Source organism: Fukomys damarensis, unplaced genomic scaffold (assembly GCF_012274545.1).
Source record: "Fukomys damarensis isolate Sample0158 unplaced genomic scaffold, DMR_v1.0_HiC HiC_scaffold_11, whole genome shotgun sequence".
Lineage (NCBI taxonomy): Eukaryota > Metazoa > Chordata > Mammalia > Rodentia > Bathyergidae > Fukomys > Fukomys damarensis.
In genome coordinates, this window is record NW_022900923.1 from 18,298,047 (window position 1) to 18,319,166 (window position 21,120).

At 40.3% G+C, this 21,120-nt stretch overlaps 1 long non-coding RNA gene across 1 annotated transcript in view; it reads left to right on the forward strand.

Moving 5' to 3' along the window:
- Positions 1-371: 371 nt before the first annotated feature.
- The window catches only part of LOC104866338, a 79,266-nt gene continuing 58,517 nt past the window's right edge, over positions 372-21,120 (forward strand). The window contains exons 1-2 of the long non-coding RNA XR_781418.1: positions 372-568; positions 20,645-20,910. This is a non-coding gene — a long non-coding RNA (uncharacterized LOC104866338). The remainder of the gene's footprint in view (positions 569-20,644; positions 20,911-21,120) is intronic.

Here is a 21,120-nt window from a genome sequence, read left to right on the forward strand (position 1 = left end):
TACTGCAGCACTAACTATTACATTTCTGGAACAAAACATTTTGTGGGAAAAAATGTGAACATAAGGCAAGGGCAAGTACGGGCCGGTCTTACTGTGTATTATTGCTCTTTCAACAGCATTTGCCACATACAGCATCAGGGGATGAGACGGTGTCAGAGGCCTCCATGGTCCAGATGAGGGACTATCAGTGCCAAACTGATCGCATCCCTCCGCCCTGTCCTCCACACAACTGGCATGTGAGGGGAATTCCCAGGCTCTGCGGGCTCAGTCCTTTTTTGGAAAAGAAAAAAGCCCTTTGTGACCCTTTTGTAGACAGCCCTCTCCTCCCCAGTCTTCCTCCGTCGCTCCGCTCCCTAGGGAATGACCTGCAGAGAGGGAAACCAGCTGGCACGCGCTGGCTGGCAGACAGCAGAGACTGTCTCGAGTGGGAGGCGGAAGCCAGGGCTGGGACTGCTCTGCTGTCAAGGACGTGGTCTCTCTCGGAGAAAGCTGAAGAGGCAGCTGCAGGCACTGCAGCATCTTACTTGCTCGGTGTCCTCCTGGTCTGGCCCACAGAAACTGACGGCCTGTGAGTAAAAGCTTACTGTGGGATGGGTGCTCCGTGCTGGGATGTTTTCCTTCTTTCTAAAGGAGGTGAGGGCATAAGCACAGGGTAAAAACCCAGAGTTCCTAACATTCTGTAATGCATTGTACAAAATAGTTGAGCAGAGGAGGAAAAATATCCCTGGGATGATTCTTGCCATGCCTTCCTCCTCATGTCACCCCTCATCTCTCTTCCTCTTCGTGGACAAATAAAGGAGAGAGATGGAGGGAGATGGAGAGGGTCCCTCTCCTAGGTCCCCCAGTTCTGATACCCTTAAGGAAAGTGAAGATTAATTGCAGGAGGAAACTCAGAGTTGAGAGCATCTCTGCGTAACACCACACAGGGAGGAAAACAGTCTCCTCCACATCTTCCCAGGGTTACCTGAACCCTTGGTAGATGATGGGGGATGTTGAGGAGTCACCTGGCAGCTGCTCCCAAGGTTGGGGGAGCACACATGCGGCAGGTCTTGAGGACTCCCACAAATACTTGGATGGAGCTTGATGGGGATGCTTCTGGGATATACCAGTAGGATAACAATCCACTTCTCATTCATAGGCTGAGATGGGCTTTACAGAAACCTCACATGCATGTTCTTATTTGCTCCTCATAACCTCCTATAAGATAGAAACAAGTGTAACAATCCTCCTCAGTACCAGGAGGGATTGTGCCCCACAACTTCAAGGCCACCTCAGCTCTTTCATCCTCAGAGAAGTATACTTCAGAAGCTATCAAGTTAAGATACATTCATGGCCTTGTGTCTTCTGCTCCCAGTTCTGAACAGGGGACAAATCAACTTCAAAGTTCAGCAGGGGTGGGAAGGATTGAGTGTCACATTAACAGATGTCCTTCCATACGGGAGAACTGTTGGAGCTTGTGAAAATGTGTTCCTGTATGAACAGATGTGCTACTGCACTGTCACTCTGCATCTACTAAGACCAAACCTTTGACACTGGCAGGAATGCCACAGTCTTCGGGGCTACTGAAGCTCAATTAGTTGGGATTTTCTAGGGAAAACAGTACCAGTGGGATCTATAATATATACAAAGTAGCCACTTAGCCACAGTTTCACTTTCCATGTTTTAGTTATCCACAATCAACCACAATCTGAAAATGTTAAATGGAAAATTCCAGAAATAAATAATTCATAGTATTATACAACTTTTATTACAATATGTTATTATAATCATTCTATTTTTAGTTATTGTTGTTAATTCTTACTATGCCTACTTTATAAATTAAACTTTAGAATGGATATGTATATATAGGGAAATATTGTATGCATAGGATTTAGAAATCAGTACTATCCTGAATATCAGTACTTTCTGCCACTTCTTGAGGATCTTGGATGCATCCCCCAAGATAAGGGGAGGACTGAACATAGAGGGCAGAGAGAGAGAGAGAGAGAGAGAGAGAGAGAGAGATGTAAATAAATTCCCTGCTCAAAATTAGATTATAAAGATTCATATTAGGATATCAATCCTTGGATCAGTTAGTAGTTCACAGCCATCTAGAAACTGTAAACTCTTCTCTGAGCCATAGTGATTCTTAACCATTATTTTTTGCATTGCAAACAAGATGAGGATGACTTGCTTCTTGATTCGATGAGTAGTAAACAAGTTTGCTGTGTACAATGCCCAGTGCTCTGGGGGATACACAGGGGGAAGACGTATGACATTTGTTTTCTGGGAGCTTAAAGTTTAAGTTGACGATGTCAAGGTGTAACATAATGAGTGCACTCAAGAAGATGGAAGGGACGTACTTCTGATGTACAGTCTGAAGAAGGCTCTATTCTAGTCACTCTTAAGGCTCAGTTAAATAGTATCTTGAAAAGTGAATAGAGTTTAACAGGCAGAGATCAAGAAGAACAATATTCCAGGATGAGTTGTGCTTGAGAAATGTTACTCTAGCCTTGTCAGAGTTGGGGTGTGTGTGTGTGTGTGTAGAGGGCAACCGATGGCCATTAGGGGCTTTCTGGGGGCTACAGGGAAGAAATAAAAAACTATAGAGAGACCTCAGTTGGAAAATTTAGATTATATTTACCTTGACAAGTGCATCAAATCCCATGCTGAAGAGTTTATAATGCCTATGGAAGGTAATGGGGGTGACTGGGTCTTTTAAAGAAGTGGAGGAGGAAAACACAGATCTTTGAAAAATCCTTCTGTCAATGTATGAAGGATGGGATGAAAGGAGTCCAGACACTGATGCAAACTTTTTGGTAAGAATTGGATGAGGACTGGACTGTTGCAAAGGAAGAAGTAGAAATGGATGCAAAAGACTCACTTGACAGCTGATAGAAGAAATTCTGGCAGGAGTGGAGGAAGTCAGTTGTGAGTTTTCCACTCATCTCTCTTTTAATTCTTGGTATATTCTGCCTCGTGTCAGGCTCTCTGTCTCTGGAGTCACCTCTGGATTGGAGGCTTGGTGAAAGCAGAGAGTTCCAGCTGTCACCTTTCGGTGCCCTGCAGTTTAGAGAGGTCATGTGAGCATAGCACAGAATGTTTGTGACAGTGAGGTCCCAGAGGAGAGGTGGTGGCATGCAAATCACATGAGCCAGGGTGTGTTTGTTGTTGTGTGGGTGTGATGCGTGATTCCAAAGCGAAACACTACAGAGCACACAAGTGTGGCTTGAACACCTACATGGAAAATTCCTACCCCAGAGGGAGAGTGGCCAGCTCTCCAGTGTCGCCATTGTCACTTCCCTCTGAACTGCCAGGGAGCCCTGGTCAGTTACAGGGGAGGGCCCGGCCTTTGACCTGTGCTGCAGTGGGTAAACTGAGAGGGCAGGCTGTCCAGGCCTCTGGTGGAGGGGAGCGCAGGTGCTGACTGCTTCCTGGCCTGGTGCTCACCACTCCAGCCACCACAGATGCCAGAAAAGCGCACAAAGGAATTCACCTTTGGTTATAGGTTTGTGGTGTCAACCACAGAGGCACTTGTTTATCAGGGTGAGGGCTGTGGTGAAAATATTTTTTTTATATTTGGTTTCCTTTTTTCTTTTTGAAAAAGTAAAGTATGTGAAAACTTTGTAGAATATAATTTAAATAAAAACAACCATTGTCCTACCAGTGAAGACAGCCAGTGCCTCATTTTCCTGAGCATGAGGGAGTAAGGTAGTAAAGTAGAAGGGAAAAGGTGCCTTAATGTGCCACTTAGCACACACCTGATGCACCATATACATGGTCATTGGCCTTGGTTCCATCAGTGAATCACTAGGGTCCTCATCTGGCTTTGTCTGCAGGAGGTCCTAGGGCTCACTTGAAACCTTTCTCTCTTTCATTGTCTGTGACCAATGGGCCCCCCCAGGCCAAAGGCAGCCTGTCCTGCATCTAACCAGTAGGTGACAAATCAGGGTCTGATCAGTGCTGTTTGGTTTTTTGACTGCCACATGGTGTCACTGTTGAAAACTCCTCACCAATCCTGTGATGTCCTCTCAGGTCTACAGCCTTCTCACTACTCCTGAACCCACACTCAGCTCCAAGGTTACAGCTCTCCAGTTCACTCTCTCATTCTAGAGTCTGGTTCCCAAAGCACTGCCATGAGTCCTGTTGGCCACACTCTGAGGCTCCTGCAGCCTCAGCTACCTGCTGTCCCAGAACTGACCTAGCCCTGTGCATCAGTCAGTGTTTGCTACAGAAACAGATATAACACAAGATATAAAAATACAGAAGAATTTACGAGATTGATTTACATTGGCCACCCACAGAGTCATATGAGGGAGAGTACAGAGGATCGTCTGCATACTGGAGATAGGAGGATTTAGTCAGAGATCTGGAGCTTACTGCAGTGTCCCATATGAGTCCATATCAAGAGGCCACTGGTCTGCAATGGAAGGCCAAAGAGTGCTCTAGAAGGCAGGAGATGGCTGCCAAGGCAAAGACGGGAGCTCCTTGGAAGGAACAGAAGCAGCCACGTCCTCCCTCATTTTCCCTTTGTGACAGTCAGGCATGAAGCAGCCCTAGTGTAAGTCCTCCACACCCTCGGATGTGAAAGAGCCAGGCTCGAGTGGATCTTCTACACTTTAGAGCATGGAATTGCTGAGCCCATTTAGCTAAGTTTCTCTTGACCAAACTTCTCAAATTGACACAGTCAGTCAACCATCACACTTTGCAGACCTCAGGCTCAGGTGAAGACCCTGGGCCCCAGCACGATGTCCTTCTGCCCTTCTTTTCTTTGTGCCCCTGGGAAACTTTTCCTAACCACAAAATATGATCGAGGCTTCTCCTGCTTTCCTCATTTTAAATCTCTCTTTTTTCTTTGTAATACTGGGAATTGAATCCAGGGCCTTTGCACTGCGTGATGGTCCCAGCCCCTTTTCAAGTTTTTTTATTTTTGAGACTGGTGTCTTATTAAGTCACTGAGTTGCCCAGGCTGGGCTCAAACTTTTGATCCTCCTTCTGCACCATCTTAGGAGTGTGGGATTGCAAGCATGCATTTAATCTTGAGAGAAATTCTGTAGCAATCAAGGCTACTTCCTTCCCAGAAGACCCTGAGTTTTTTGTGCCAATTAATTCTCCTTTGTCTTTGTTAGAAACCATCTCTGTATATCAGGGAATATGTGTCAGGCTATGAAAAGCTTAATTCTATTGCTCTTCAAGGAACAGGTCAGAAAACTAAGATCTCCTCCAACATGGCCAAGAAAACAAACTCAACAGAGAGCTACATGACTGACTGGTAAGTCCCTGCTCTGTCCACCTAAGCAGGGGAGCACAAGGCAGCTCCAGTGCATTGTCATGTGGAGATTTTCTTTTGAACCAAACAACACCCGCTCATCTCCTCACCCTCATACTGTCCTGGTGATCTGGGTCTTTCTGCACTCAGTGGGTGGGCTTGGATGCCAAACATCACTTCCCAGGGTGTTGATGGAGTACCCAGCTCCACAGATTTACAAAGCGGAAATCCTCCCAACTCAGAGCTGAGGACTCAATTTGAATAATGAGTATGGGTATATCACCGAGGTGTTCCACCTTCAAATGCATCCCACATCTTATCACGTCTTACTGCTCATGGTCTAGCCACTGTTGCCTCTCCTCTGGACACTTACAATAACCTCCCAGCCCGCTTTGCTGCTGCATCTTCACCTCTGGAATCTGCTTTTCACGCAGCAGCCAAGGGCCAATGGCTCAGATCATAGACACTGCTCTCTGCCCTCCTCATCCCCTTCCCGCTCTATCACCGATCTCTGGCTCACACTCTACTTTTCTTTATAATTCCTTCCATTACTCCTCACATTTTATACTTAATTGACTTGTTTCTTTATGTATTGTCTCTCTCCCTAGCATCGTGGTTGGAGCTCCACGTGACCAGTGTCTTCCCTTTCTGTAATAGAATCCACTGGGCCTACAACAGTGCCCGGCACACAGTAGATGCTTAATGAATGTATTTTACATATATGAGTGAATATATTAAGCCGTTTCTCAAATTTATGAAGATGGAACACAAGAAGTAAAATGGCTTTCTTTGCTGTGGAGTCAGTAGTCTCATCACAAGGAACTGCTTGGGTACTGTCTGACGTTTCTAGCAGTGTCTGCATAGAGAACAACAGGCACAGGCACACACGCGCGCATGCACACACACGCACGCTGACATGGGTAGACAGAAATTCAATTGGATTTTCTTTCTTGCTGTTCAAAACCATAGCTTGAACCAGTTCTCTAGATTCTTCTCTGTCTTTGGGTGTCCTGGCCCTACAAGGGCTATGTCATTTATTGCCACTGTTCCAGCAGGTTCTCCAGGAATGATGTGTCTGTGATGTAACAGTCTGGTGTTTCATTGCTTCGTCTCCTTTCAGGGAGATCCCTGAAGGCCTCTCTCCTTTTGGGTTTGAAAAAAAAAATAGTTTAGGATAGGATAGGATAGGGTTGGACCAGTTAGATCTGTTGTACTCAACACTGGCTGGGGGTCGTTCACTCATCTACATTCAGTGGATACCACGGGTAGCTGGAGAATCCAGGCTCTCCTCACGCATCTGGTCCCTCAATCCTGTTTCTGAGCCTTTTCTGTCTTAACGTTGTTAACTGGGTTTCCTTACAGCATGGTGGTATCAAGGTAGTCTCAAGGGCTTTTACATGGAAGCTGGCTTCTAAAAGGGAGCAACACTCCAAGCACTGAGTACTCACCTTGATTCTCTTACTTAATACTTGTCACACTGGGCAAATTATTGCAATTTTCTAAGCTTAAACTTCTCCATCTGTAAATGGGGATAATAATCCACACTTAGAATTTTGTTATGAGGTTTTAAGGTGAATCCTAGCAGGAAAATGGAATCTCAGAACTCATTCCCCAGGAGTTTGTGGGTATAGAGGAGGATAACTTTTTTATTCCCTTTCTTCCGCTTACCTAAACTATTTGTTTTGCTTTGTTTTTTGGTATCAGGGATCAAACTCAGGACCTTGTGTTTGCGAGGCAGGTGGAGGCACCACTGAGCTAAATCCCTGGCCCTTACCTGAACTATTGATAGGAGAGGGATCTTTGACCTGAAGTGTGATCTGAGGGATATTCAAGAGAAGTTGCCATTTCACAGCTTCATATTATTCGCTCCATGGTTTGGAGTAGAGCCTGGAGTAGAAATTCACATTAAAGGGCCCTTTATGGTTGATGAAGACAAAGCCCAGCAGATAACATGAGACAAAAGGATCTAAAAGTGTCCTGCATAATGAAGCCACAGAAAATATCTGTTTTCTAGCCCTGGATATTAGAGGAAAGCTCACAGGGGGAGAGGTTCAGATCCCAGGGAAATGGCAGCCACCAGCTAAGCCCTAGAAGAGGATTGGTCAGATACCTGTGTTCTGTTGGCCTGATGTACGTAGGACATTAAACTCCTATCTGTTTTCTTCGCTGAAACTGCCTTCATTGTCACCAGACCTTCAGGAAAAACTGTACTGGTTCTATGTGCAGGCCTAAGGAGAAGGTGCCATATATAACTTCCATTGGAAGAGGAGAGAGGATATCTTAGGAGGAAGATGAAGAAGGGAGGTTAAGAAAGGAACTCTCCGCAGGAATTTGATGAACACTTGAGACCATTTTAGAAACACTGGGGAAAACCCTCCAATTTTATTTATTTATTTAATTATTCACATTATGGTAATTTTATTGAAAGGTGTATCTTTTAGTACCAAACATAATGGTAGTTGGTTAAGTTGTCTCTGCCAACTCAAAATTAATACTGATAGCTTCAAAATATTGAAATATATCAGCCTTATGGTAAAACTCAAGTTATCCACAAAACATGGTTTACAAAAAATTAAAGTAGACTGTGGTTCTTTGGTTTATTTTTCAATGCTTATTTATCCATAATGTGATGTCAACATTGGTTACATCCCTTCTGGATAGACTCAGGCTTCAGGCTACACTAACTGTTTCCGGCACTAACAACGCATGTCCGTCTCCTTACATTCATTGGCTCACACGGAGAATTTCGAACACTACCTCAGCAGCCTTATAATTATGGTGGTGCCTCCTTATTTTTCTTAAGACACATTATAGAAATTTGTGAAAGTATGTTCTATTCCTTTAAAAAAAACAAACCAGACAAACTGGAAGCAATGGCAGTTTTATTGAAACAGTCCATAGTAAAACCTGAAGTGCTTTTTCTAGCGAGAACTTAGGATACCACAAGTTTTTAGAGTGATAATTGATTTTGAGTTACTATGAAATATCATATTTAATATTTTATAATTTTATAATATTTAAAAAATGGAACTAGATAGATTAAGGAAGTAGATTCTATATAGAAATTGTTATCATCGATAGAAACTTTACCATTTTTTTAGAACAAACGTTAAAGATAGCTCAGTGAATATGCCTAATTTACTAGGTCCATATTTTGGCTTAATACAAAATGTTTTAAAATTTAAATGTAATTCCCATGCAGCAATAATATTCTCATCTCTGAACCTTCTATTACTTGCCAAGAAACTGGGTGCCAAGAAACCGTTACATGATCTAGAATATAACCCTTATTATGCCTTAAAAAATGCGTGTGTGAAATGTTGGTTTTGAAGTAAACCTCATAATTTAAAATTTAACATTTAAATTAAGTAGATTATCATTTTCAATATCACATAAATATAATAAGTATATTGTTCCAATATAGAAAGTTACGTTAATGTTAGAAATGAAGATTCACACTTCACCTTTTCAGGCTTATATTAAGTATTACACATTTATGCCTTCAGCTTTACAGATGAATTCAAATCTAAATAATCCTACTGCAGTATTACATTAATTAGGCAGTTTTCCCAAGATGGAGAACATCATGCTAATGTGATGTTTTGAGGTTTCATAGCTTAAATCCATTATAACATTATGGAATCCATAGTTCAGAGTTGTGGAGAAAGGCTTTGAAGAAATTTTTTTTTGTTGCTGCAATAATAATACTATTTAAATAAAGAAGAACCCCCCAACTTATCAAAAGTTTATCAAAAGTATTTACCACTAGCCATTAAAAGTAAAATTTTTCCTACCCAAATTTCATAATTATATATAGATGTATTAAATGCTAATATTTAGTTTTGAGTAGGAAAAAATAAATCATTACTGGAAGTTAATAGATTTAGATGGAAAGAACATATAGAACATATGCAATGAATGAATTTACATTCTAAAATTTAGGATGGTAAGGAGGGGCTCTGGCTATTTTATTGGAGGCAGCTGACCCTGGTGGCTGGGCTGGTAGAATTGGGGATAGGCTGCCTATGTACGTAAAGAATTTGACCCATTGCTGACTTACGTTTAGTGATAGATTTTGTTACTTTTACTCAGAAGTAAAGTAATTTGCCAGGGAAAATGAAGTTTGACGTTGCAACTGGTGTCCAAACTCAGATTTGTCTAGGTATAGAGGTCTTTTTCCACTCTACCACATTTTCTTTCTTTTTTTTTTTTCAGCTTTAATTGAGTTTATTGGTACATTTTAGGGATACAGTACAGTTACATTCATTGTTGGGATCTTGTACCTCTACATGACAATCACAGTTTCTTCAAGTATTGTGTTCTTGCTACAAAGCCTTTGCTTAGAGTATTAACATGAAATAAAGAACTTGGTGGAAACCTGCAGCTGAATCAAATGGTGACACACCTTAGGTCACTCAAGGCAAAACAGAAGCATTTTTAGGCCCAGCTGGGGTTTACCCAAGTCTACTTGCTCTTGATTATTTTGGGGACAAGTCTCCAGAGATTAGTAGGTCGTGAAGTTCTTCTCTGTTCTAGCTCTTTTAAAATCTTGTTTATATGCTAATTTTGCTCCACCCTCAGATGGGGTTCTATCATCTCCCAAGTAAACAGTGACCACAGGAGAAAAGAAACAAGAAATGCAAATGAAGGAAGACAAAGGGATGAGTGAACAGGAGCCAGCTTAGTGGAAATACAAATTTCTGCTCAGAGCTACCTTGTCTCACATCTAAACTCACACCTTTTATTTTTTATTTACTCAAGCATAAGAAGCTTTCTTTGAATTAGTAATTATATTGTTAATGTTTTATCAAGGGTAGATGTCATGGTCACATTCACATCTTCCCTTAGTAGATGGAGGACTCTTATCCCTTATTGAAACATACACTGAGTTTGAATCAGCCTACCCGAGGATTCTTTGATGATCTATGGTCTGCCTTTCATTGTTAACACACTCTTCGATGTCCCCCCAAAGGTTCTCGAAGAGCCCTTATCCCCTCCTCCTTTTAAAACGGAGAGCTAGATCTGCTAAAGATTTAACTTCCTCTGCAATCCTCACAAACCATCCTTCAACACCCATACTGAATCTGCCCGGGAGAAGGGTTGCTCTGGCCTGATTCCACCCCAACCTCTGACCAGCATTCACCAATCTTCAGGGAGAAATTCATACTTACCACTTATCTCATGTTTTTCCCTCATGATCACTGATATCTGCTTATTGCTTGTTAGGTCCTTCATTGGAGATTTTGGGATCTTCAGTGTCAGTCATTAACCTCATTTATTTCCTTGTCTGCAAACTCCTGGACATCATTGACTCCAGTGTCCTTCATTTCTTTCCTCTTAAACCAGCCTCTGCCTAGGGCAGTGCGGTAGTATCCTACACTCTGATCACAAAGTCCTGGGCTCACTTATTTCTGTCGTTACACTTGGAGATCATATGCATCTCACAACCCTTGATCACTCTATTTTCTCTAATTTAATCAGCAGGCTCCTTTGATTTGCTAGATCGCATAAGTTATACAGAGATCCTTTAGAAACATCTTTCATTTCCTTTACACCTGATAAAATCCCACCCTAGAATCAGTCACACTCTTGCTCCCTGTGTTCTTTGTTTCTGCATCTGAGAAGGAGAATATACTGGAAAAATATTTAGTTATACAGATTGGTATGTGGAGAAGTTTGTGGCCTACCTCAGCTTGGCTCAGAGCACTCTTTCCCTCACTTCCTTCATTGACTTTCAAATCTTATCTATTTCTTCAAACCTCGTACTCAGCCCTTACTTCTTTACTATCAACAGATTCAAGACAATCAAGACTATTAAGCATCATTTTATACCCCTGGCTGTAAACTTTTCCACATGTACCCCAATGTAGCAGTCATGCTTGGGTGTTTAAATAACTACACTCATGCATTCTTTCTTGATAACAGAATTTTAATTTAGGTAAATGGTGGCCATGTTCTTCAGGGAGACTGTCATAATCAGTCCAGCCTAGTTATTCCTTGTCAGGATGTGGCTTAGCCACGTGACAACATTCTGGCTATTGAATTGGAGTCTATTGAAAAATTCTAGCAATGATTCTTTCTGACAAAATGGAGATCAAAGAAGAGCTCTTTATCTCTGGTCTTTGGATATTATTCCATATGTAGACTGGAGCTACTGAATGATCTTTGAATGGGATGGGAGTAGCTGTAGCGTTGAGGGTGCCATTACAGAGATACAGAAAGAACCTGTGTCATTAAGAGCCATTGAGAGCCAAGCCACTGAATTAGCCAGCTCCTATACATTACCATCCCCTTCTTTGACTTTTTGATATGTGAAATAGTCTAATTTTCTTATTGTTTAAAGTTATTTTGAATGGATTTTGTGTTGCTTGCCAGGAAAGCATTCTAAATATACTGAACTTTTCTTCCAGACTTTGACGTATCTCCTCTTTTCAAGTTCATTTGCCTGTACTCTTGATGCTCTTGCTTTCTGTCTCTTTTGGAATTTTATTACATCATTCATCCCCCATCTACCTTTCCTTCTTTAAGTCTACCAAATTATTCAAGTTGCCTCTAATGTTTTTTTTCCTGTTAGGTTTATTGGTACATTTAAAGCAAACAGTATAGTTACATTTATCATTGGGATGTTGTACCTTTACATGATATGTCTTGGTTCTTATTATTTCCCCGTACCCCTGGCCTCCCTTCACCCCCTTCACCCTTCCCTATTTACAAAGACTTTGTTTCCATTTTTCCCTTTTTTCACATTTTTTCTTTATCCTTATTTCCTTTCCCTTCCTCTTCCCACTTCCCCTTTAGACATTTTCTTCCTATTCCACACAATCAGTTATACCATTTGAACCTTATTTAAACTTTTAGTTTTTCACACCAGAGAAACTGTTTGGTATTTACTCAAATGTGTACTATATATTCCACATAAGAGTATAGCCTCAATGTGCATCCATTTAGCTATAAATGTCTCTAGTTTCTCATTCTTTATGGCCGAGTAGCACTTCATTTTATAGAAAAACCACATCTTCTTTATCCAGTCTCCAGTTGATGGGCATTTGGGTTGTTTCCAAGTTCTAGCTATTACAAACTATACTTCTATAAACATGGGTGCACATATATTACTGTGGTATGGTTCTTTTCATTCTTTTGGAAAGATATCCAGCAGAGGGATGTCTGGGTCAAATGGGACCTTTAATCCTAGTTCTTTGAGATACCTCCATATTGATTTCCACAGTGGTTAGACTGATCTGTACTCCCACCAACAAGGGAGAAGGGTTCCTTTCTCCCCACAGCTCCGCCAGCATTTGCTATTGGTTGATTTCTTGATAGCAGCCATTCTTTGTGGGGTGAGGTGGAATCTCAGTGTTGTTTTCATTTGTATCTATCGAATGACCAGTGATGTTGAACATTTTCTCATATATTTATTTGCTTCTCTGACTTGTTTGTCTGAGAAATGTCCATTCATTTCAGATGCCCATTTTTGAATCGGTTCTTTGTATTTGGGGGGTCTGATTTTATTGAGTTCTTTATATATTTTAGATAGTAGTACTTTGTCTGAGGAGTAGCTGGTAAAATTTTTTTCCCCACACTGTAGGTTGTCTCTTAGCTCTGTTAGTGATTTCTCTTGCACTGAAAAAAATTTTTTAATACAATGAGATCCTAGTTGTTGATTCTTTGTGCAAGTTCTCATGCTGCTGAGGTTTGTTCATAAAGTCTCTTCCTATGCCAATGTCTTTGAGAGTTCTACCTAATTTAGTTTTTTGTAAGTTTAGTGTTCCTGTTTTGATATTTAGATCTTTAATCCACTTGGATTTTAGTTTCGTGAATGGTGAAAGGCACAGGTCCAGTCTCAATCCTCAGCAAGTTAAAATCCAGTTTTTCTAACACCATTTATCAAAGAGGCTAACCTTCCTCCAGTGAGGATGGTTGGCTCTTTTGTCAAAGATGAGGTAGCTGAGAATGTCTGGTGTTGTTTCTGCATCTTCTAATCTATTCCATTGATCCTTGGGTCTGGTTCTTTGCCAGTACCATGCTTTTTTCTCACAGTGGCTTTGTAGTATAGTTTCAAGTTGGGAGTTGTGATATCCCCTGCTATGTCTCTGTTGCCTAGAATTGCTTTAGCTCTTCTAGGTCTCTTCTGGTTCCAAATGAATTTTTGGATCATTTCCTCAAGTTCTGTGAAATATACTGTTGGGATTTCAATAGGGATTGCATGGAATCTGTATAGCAGTTTTGGTAGTATGGTCAAATTCATTTCTTCCTACCCAGGAGCAGGGGTTAGTTAATTCCTAGATATTTCATTTTTTGGATGTTATTGTGAAAGGAATTTTTTCCCTAATTTTGCTCTCAGTGAGTCTGTTATTTGTGTACAAGAAGGTTATTAATTTTTGAGTGTTGACCTTTTATCCAGCTACTCTACTGAATTTGTCAATTAAGTCTAGAAGTCTTTTGGCAGAGTTTTTTCGGTCTTCTATGTAGAGTATCATATCATCAGCAAATAGTGACAGTTTAACTTCTTCCTTTCTTGTCTTTATTGCTTTTATTTCTTTCTCTTATCTAATTGCTGTGGCTAATGTTTCTAGAACTACATTGAACAGGAGTAGTGATAGTGGACATCCTTGTCTTGTTCCTGATTTTATTTTATTTTTTAGTTTATTGGTACATTTTAGGTATACAGTACAGTTACATTCATCACTGGGATCATGTACCTTTACATGACAGGTCTTGGTTCTCATTTTCTCCTCTTATCCCTGCCTCCCTTTGCCCCCTCCTCCTCTCCCCATTTACAAATACTTTATTTCCTTTTTTTAATTTTCTCATATTTTTTTCTTTTCCCTTATTACCTTTCCCCTACCCTTCCCACTTTCCCTACACCTTTAGCCCTTTTCTTCCTATTTCATGTTGTCAATTATCTCTTTAGGATCTTATGTACTATTATAGTTTTTCATACCAGAGAAACTATTTGGTATTTATACATGTGTGACTTGTTTATTTCACCTAGAAGTATATCCTCAATATGTATCCATTTTCCTATGAATGAATCTAATTTCTCTTTCTTTATGGCTGAGTACTATTCCATTTTATAGAAAAATTACATTGTTCCTGATTTTAGCATGAAGGTTTTCCGTTTTTGACCATTTAGTATGATATTGGCTGTTGGTTTCTCATAGATAGCTTTTATCAGGTTGAAATAAAGACCATCTATTCCAATTTTCTGTAGGGTTTTTATCATGAATGGGCGTTGAATTTTGTCAAATGCTTTTTCTGAATCTATTGAGATAATCATATGGTTTTTGTTCTTGACTCTGCTAATATAATGTATTTCATTTATTGATTTGTGAATGTTGAATCATCCTTGCATCCCTGGGATAAATCTGAATTGGTCAGGGTGTATGATCTTCTCGATGATCTTCTGTATTATGTTTGCCAGTATCTTATTGAGGATTTTTGTATCTATGTTCATTAGGGAGATTGGCCTGCAGTTCTCTTTTTTGGTTGAGTCATTCCCTGGTTTTGGAATGAAAATAATATTTGCTTTCAATAATGAATTTGGAAGTATTGCTTCCCTTTCAATTGCACTGAAGAGTTTAAAGAGTAGTGGTTATAGTTCTTCTCTAAATGTCTTGTAGAATTCAGCAGTGAAGCCACCAGGACCTGGGCTTTTCTTTGTTGGTAGTGTTTTAATTACATTTTCAATTTCACTGAATTGGGGTGTTTAGACTTTTTATATCTTCTTTGTTCAACTTTAGAAGTTCATATACATGTAGGAATCTGTTCATTTCTTCTGTATTTTCCATTTGATTAGAGTACAGGCTTTCAAAGTAGGTATTGATGATCTGGATTTCTAGTGGATCTGTTGTGACTTCACTTTTTTCATTCCTAAGGTCATGAATTTGAGCCTTTTATTTCCCTTTTTTTTTTGATAAGGTTGGCTAAGGGCTTATTGATTTTATTTATTCTTTCGAAAAAGCAGCTCTTCGACTTGTTGATTTTTTGGTATCATTATCTTAGTCTCCATTGCATTAATTTCTGCTCTGATATTCATAATATCCTCACTTATATGAGCTTTTGGTGTGTCTTATTCTTCTTTTTCTAGGAGCTTAAGGTTAAGCATTAGCTTGTTTATTTGAACTCACTCTGTTTGGCTAGTATGGGCATTTACTGTTATGAATTTCCCTTGTAGAACTGCTTTCATTGGGTCCCATAGATTCCTGCATGTTGTATTGGCATTATCACTTAATTGTAGAAACTGTCTAATTTCTTGTTTAATTTCCTCTGTGACCCAGTGGTTGTTCGACAGGGTGTTATTTAATTTCCACGTGATGGTGAAGTTCTTGCAGTTTCTTATGCTATTGAACTCCAGTTTAATTGTGCTATGATCTGATAATATTCATGGGATAACTTCATTTTTTTTGCTTTTACTTAATCATGTTCTATGAGCTAATATGGTCTATTTTGGAGAATGACCTGTGTGCAGCCAAAAAGAATGTATATTCTGATTTTGTGGGATGGAACATGCTCTAGACATCTACTAAGTCCATTTGTTTAAAGACTTGGTTCAGTTCTGTTATTTCATTGTTGATTTTTTTGTCTGGATGATCTATTTGTGTCAGTGGAGTATTGAGGTCCCCCACTACAATTGTATTAGTGCTTATTTTGTTTTTCATATCCATTAATATTTGTTTTGTATAGTTGGGGGCATTAGTATTCAATGCATATATATTTATACTTGTCATTTCTTCCTCTTGTATTGTTTCCTTTACAAGGATGTAGTGGCTTTCTTTGTCTTCCTTAATTAGTTTTTATTTGACATCTACTCTGTCTGCAAATAAGATAGTTTCCCCCACTTTTTTCCAGGCTCCTGTTGCATGGAGAACTGTTTTCCATTTTTTCACTCTAAGTCTATGAATTTCTTTGTGGATTAAATGAGTTTCTTGTATACAGCATATTGTTGGATTTTGCTTCTTAATCCATTCTGCCAGCCTGTTTCTTTTGATGGTGAATTGAGTCCATTAACATTGATGGTTGTAATTGTTATGTATTGACTTTTTATTGTCATGTTATTTTCCCATTGTTGGTTCTTTTATTTTTTATTTTTCTCTCTCTCCCTTTAATTTCTTGCCTTGCCTGGTATATTTGCTCTGTTGGCCCTTATGGAGTTGTGGCCTTCCTTTTCTTTTTCCAGGATATTCTTTAGAAGTGTTTGGAGGGCTGGTTCAGTGTTCATGAAATTTCTCAGGTGTTCATTGTGGAAGTATCTTATTTCCCCATCAGTTTTGAAAGATACTTTTGTAGGATACATCAGTCTAGGTTGGAGGTAGTTTTCTTTTAGGACTTGAAATAGCTCAATCCAGGCTCTCCTTGACTTGAGGGTTTGTGTTGAAAAGACTGCTGTGTTTCTGATGGGCTTCCCCTTGCATGTGATTTGTTTCTTTTCTCTAATTACTTGTAGTATTTTGTTCTTCTGTTGGGTTTATGGGATCTTGATTATTATATGTCTAGGTGTAGATAAAAAATTTTACATGTTTAAAGATTAGAGAAAAATATTACTTTGAAAATAAAAAATACAAATAGAAATAGAGGACCTCCTTCAGGATATGCCTCTGTTGACACAATACATAGCCTGGGCAGGAGTGAGAAGGTCTGAGCTAATTAGCCTCAGTGAGCCAGCAGCTGTCCCCTGAGATTCAGGCTGATTTCTGGCTGCAAGGCCTAAATTGAAGTCTCTGACCTCCTGCTAAGTTGAACTCTGCAAAGGTCTACTGCAGGTTCCAGCTGTCTTTAGAACAGGTTATGATGTGAGGTGCTGGTCCCTCCAACTTACCAACTATGGTGGTATGGTGTGCCTTTATCGCAGATATTTTCTCCACTTTTCCAGTGGGCTTCAATTTATATCTAGGAGCCTCAGGGAGGCCCTCTTTCTCTTGTTCGTGGGGGTGGGGGACACAGATGGGTAGGGACAGGACGGGACACGGACACCGCTGTGTTGGCACCACACAGCTGGGTTCTTCTGCTGAGCTGAGCTGAAGGGGTGGGCCTAGGCTGCTTTGGTGCTCTTTTGTTGCTCTGCTCTGAGAGGCGGGCCCACCAGAGGGTGGTAAGCTACTGCCAGTCTCCTCTGCTGTGTTGGGCCAAAGGAGCAAGTTGCCTCTAATTTTAAAAGCTTCCCTATGGTACCTGCCTTGCAAGCACAAGAGTTTGATCCCCAGTACCTTCCCTTCCCAAAACAAAGCTTCCCTTGAGTTGGACTTGGTGGCACACACCTGAAATTTCAGCATTCTGGGAGGCTGTGACAGGAGGATTTCAAGTTTGAGCCGAGACTCTGTCTCAAAATAGAAAAAGGGCTGGGGATATAGTTCAGTGTGAAAGCCTTGGTTTTGGACCCCAGTACCACAAAAAAGCTTTCCTTGAACCCATGTCTTCTAGTTCTCAACCTCTCATCTCCCCTTTTCATGCAAACTTTTTCAAGTGAATTTACTTTCTAGCTCTTTCTCTTCACTTTCCATTTTCTTTTCAAGTACCTCAGTTTGCCTTCTGGCTTTCCCATTCCAAGTTAAAGTTACCAATGATTTCTTAACCACCATATCTGATGGGATGTGTAAGAACTCATGTTTTATTACACCCCTGTGCATATGATGCATTTTTTAAACATCTGTGGTATCTAACCTCCCATGCAGTAGTCACACTCTCTTAACTATCCTCATCTTTATAACTTCTTTAGCTCTCCTATGCATGGCGAGCCTCTCTTTTCATCTCTTTTATGTTTTGGTATTTCTTACACCATAGGCTTAACTCTACTCTCATTTTACATGTTATCTCTGAGGCAGTGCACTCATGTTTATTTGATTGAAATTGTTTCCACCTTGCTGGTTTTGACTTCCAAATCTTGGACATTTTGCCTAATTTTCAGATCCTTCTTGCTAAAAATGTGCACTATGATGCCATTCAGCCCCCCTTAAACCTTATGTGGCTAAGCTGAAGTCATCATGTTCCCTAAAAAATATCCTCCTTTTAGCTAGGTTTATGGTCTCATCATCTACTACTCACTTAAATAAGATATGTGAGGGCCTGAACATTGCCTTTTCTTCCCTTCTCACTTAGTCTACTACAAAATGTAGTTTGCTTTGCCACCTATGTAGCCCTCAATACTACTTCTGCCTTTGCATTCCTGATGCCAGGCAAGAAGATCTTCTGACCCAGAGATGGTAGAAAAGAGACTGGACCAGATATTGCAAGCACACACCTTCCTGCCTAGGCAAAGCTTCATTCTTTATTGGGGGCTTCAGTCACATTGGAACTTCAGGTGAAAGGATCCATCAATTTGTTGAGAGACAAAGAGTGACCACGCCATTGCTCCTAGAACAAAGAAAGCAACAGATTTTTATTGATTTCTTGGAGTGGGCTAAATTCCAGTCATTTTCATTGTCCAGCAGAACAATTCCAAAAGATGTTTCTTCTTGTGATGGATTCACACCTGTGGGGAGTATGGTCAAGTTGTTCTGGAGGCTATTGAATTTTTCTGTGTCTAGCTCCATCATCCTGTGTGAAACATACTGGCCCAGTGCTTGGTGGGATAATAAGTGGTCAGCTTCATTCAGAAAATGCTGAGTTACTCTTACTGGTGGTATCATCATATTCCATAAATACATTGGCTTTATAATTGGGCTGACCGACTTTCAGTGTTTAAATTGCTGGGAAAGCACAATGGTGGTGCCAAAGAAACACACACTGGCTATAATGGGCAATAGGCCAAGGACAAAACCTTTTAAAATGATCAACATGTCTACATGCAGAGCTGAGCAGATTCAGACTCAAGGGTTAAAACAACAAAGGGGGCAGGCACAATAAGAAGACAGAGAGGCCAAGCTTTTCATCCCATTTTAGTCACCCACCAGACATCTGAAGACCCAAGTGAAGACTCAGTGTTCTCAAAAAAAAATAGCCTTTGGATCCCTGAACTGTAACCCAGGCAACTCATTTCATGTCAACATCCTGCCTTTGGGGATTTTATCATGGTCTTATGAGGGATCTGTTTAAGCATTTTATGTCACAAAGTAACATTTTACTGTGTCTTGGAGTTTATTCTGTCATTCTAGGCTTTAGTCCCAGCACTGTCTCACCCATCTCCTAACAACGATGGCCTTCTAATCACTTTCTCTATCTCCATTCTTGACCTGCTCTAACTCATCCTTCACATAGCCAGCAGAAGTTTGCAGATTCATAATCAAGTCTGACAATGACATGCCCATGCTTGAATTTTCCCATGGCTTTCCATTTTTATTTACAAGGTGAAGTGCATGCACATTAATATGGCATAAGGTCTTTTCATGAGTAACCCCTGTCCTCTGGTTTGAATACTTGTTCCTTGGAATTAATGTGTTAGAAACTTAATCCCCTAATTCATATGTTAATGGAATTTGGAGGTGAGACCTTTGGGAGGTGATTGAATCTTGAGGGCTCTGTCTTTATGAATTGATTAATCCATTCACAGATTAATGTGTTATCATGGGAGTGGCCTTGCTATAAAAACATGATGTCTTTGGATTGCTTGCTTGCTGTCTCTTCGTGTAATGGCCTCTGTCATATTATAGCAAAAATGCTCTCACTAGATGTTAAGCAGATGCCAGAGCCATGCTCTTGGTTTTCCTAGCCTTCAGAATCATGAGCTAACTAATACTCTTTTCTTCATAAACTACCCACCTGAGTTATTCAGCACTGCCACATACAGTGGAGTAAGACACTGTGATTGCATCTCCAAGTTTGCTTCCTGGCATTCTGTGTCACTATTAATTCTTCCACATCAAGGAGTTTCTTTTCTTTCTATGCATACCATATTATTTCTCAACATATAAGCACACATAGACACACGTGCTGCTTTTCCTATCAACTTTCCAAGTTGAACGCCATCTCTTAATTCAATCCCAAGACTCTGCTATTTGAGAAGGGCCTTACTAATGTCGGGGGGAGGCAGTTATTGGCCCATAATAGGGATTCTGTGATATTTGTTGAATCAATGAGTGAATAGATGAATAAACCAGGCAGTTTATTCTAGGAAGTTTATTCTAGGAGTACAGATTTGCCTGTAGATTGGACTCCTCTGAGCTTCCACTCATAGTATGAAGGGTGAACTAGGAATTGTGTTCTGAGACCACAGTATTGATAGCCTATATTTCCCATGCTATTGTATTTTCAATTTGTTTTGTTATTTTTCTGGGGTGGCATATAGGAAGATTTCTCCAAGGACTCACATGTAAGAAATAGTATGTACAGTGTATAATTCTGAAATTATTTGCATAAAACTAAAATGTGCATAAATAAACTTATTTATTTTCAGGCTGCCGTAGTGGATGTTACTTTCTGATTTTTCTCTTCTTCTCTATACTTTCCATTCTCATTGCCTTACAGATACTTGATAAGAAGAGACTCCTCATAAAGGGAAAGAAAATCTTGGAGCTGCAGAGACTGAGAAACAAAACAGTGGTCATTGAAACCTGCATCTTTCTGGATTTTTGTAGAGCATTGCATTGGGATGGAAGATGTGTCCAGTTTGGAGATTCTCTCTCTGGGGGATTTCCCCTCTATTCTCCTTTTATTGTCCACATTCCAAGTCTCTAGTCCCCACCTGGGACTTGCTCTACCCTCCAGAACATCTGTGAAAAATTCATACCAAGGTTAGTCCTGGAATATATGGATTCAGATGCATTGTCTCATGTTTGCTCCTTCCCTGAAACACAACAAGCAAAGGAAAGACCTTCAATTAGCTTATCCTTAGCAGAATTTGAGATCAGGGAGAGGGAAAAGCATGGGTTAGGCAGACCTTTTTTGTGTGTCTTCAGGCCACATCAGAGGCAGTTATCTACTTGACGTATTAATCAAGAAAG